Here is a 1,468-nt window from a genome sequence, read left to right as displayed (position 1 = left end):
GTTTTGCCAACCAAGGAGCCATTCACCCACCCACACTGTAGTGAAGTCATTCCCTTTGAGAATCAACCATTCACCCAGATACTTAATCCAGGTAGCCACTCCGGCCTTTGTGTATATTTATTTACCTTTGCTGAAGTCATCATCAAAAAGACATTTCAAAATTGTTTTTTGTGAAAACATGCGATATAGCCAGACTAGCTGACCAAGCCAAGAAGATGGAAATAGAATGCAACCGAGTTTCGTCAACATATCATTTTGTAATTTATGGAAGCCTACTGTAAATGGTCCCACCAGCTGGTGCCAGTTTCCAGCATTTGATGGCAGTGGAGATGGATGTACCAAACTAGTCCATTTCCCTTCAGAGGCGCGAGTCCGGATCCGACCACTGCCATGCGAGTTGATGGCGTGCCAGCCATTAAGCCAGTCACTCACCGATCCAGTCAACAGCCAGTCATCCCCGGTAGTTAGTCACTAACGCACGCTGTCAGCCAATTTTCCAGCCAGCCCACCTTTTATGCTTTCGCTGTCCATTCGCTCAGTTGCCAGGTCAGATAATATATGTGAAGAGAAAAAATAGATAGATATATACAAAATAGTAGATGAGGGGGGAAATAAATATATACACCCCCCAAAAAAAATTAAGAATAAATGTCCTGACCACATGTGCTGGCGCTCCATCCCTCTGCTTTAGTGGTAAGCATTATCCCTCGTGGCATAAACCCTCAGCCTCCACCGCCACCTCACATTTCTCCCTGTAAACCCCGGCCCCGCTAGTATCTGCACCATAAAGCACATAACACCGACTTTATTAACATGCATAACCAGCGGGGCTGCTCCGTCGTGTTGCCCACCCCTTTCGGTCCCCCTCTCTCTCCCTTTCTCTTGGCCTATCCTTTCCCTCCTCCCTATGCCTCCTTTTCTTTCCACTCGACGTGCCCCCTCCTATCCCTCCCTTTTACCGCTCCCGGGAACTTTCGCTTCCCATCTTCCCTCTCATCTTTCCCTTTCCTCTTCCCCTTCCTCCTCTACATTTTCTCTCTTCCTGGACCTCTCTCCCTCTCCCCGTCCTTTCCCTCCTCACGTTCCCGTTCTCCGTCCTTTCCCCCTCACGTTCCCGTTCTCCTCCTTTCCCTCCTTTCCCTCTTTATCTTCGCCTCCCCGTATCCCTCCTCCTTGATCTTTTCTTCCCCCTCCCTGCGTATCCCTTCCCGCCTGCCCTTCCCGACCTCTCCTTCCCCTTCCCCGTCCTATCGTGTTGGGTGTGCGTGGGTGAGGAGCATAATGGGGTCGTGGGAGCATTCTAGTGAGCTTGTGGATCATGCAATCAGACAGGTGTTTGTTAGGATAAAGTTGGAAGAGATTTAGGGAGATGGAAGTGGGGTGAAGAAAGGGGAGAAGAGAGCGAAGGGAGAAGGGAACATGGGAACATGGGGAGAAGATACCGAGGGGGGAGGAGACCAAGGGGAGA

Source organism: Penaeus monodon, chromosome 20 (assembly GCF_015228065.2).
Source record: "Penaeus monodon isolate SGIC_2016 chromosome 20, NSTDA_Pmon_1, whole genome shotgun sequence".
NCBI lineage: Eukaryota > Metazoa > Arthropoda > Malacostraca > Decapoda > Penaeidae > Penaeus > Penaeus monodon.
This window is presented reverse-complemented; position numbering follows the sequence as displayed.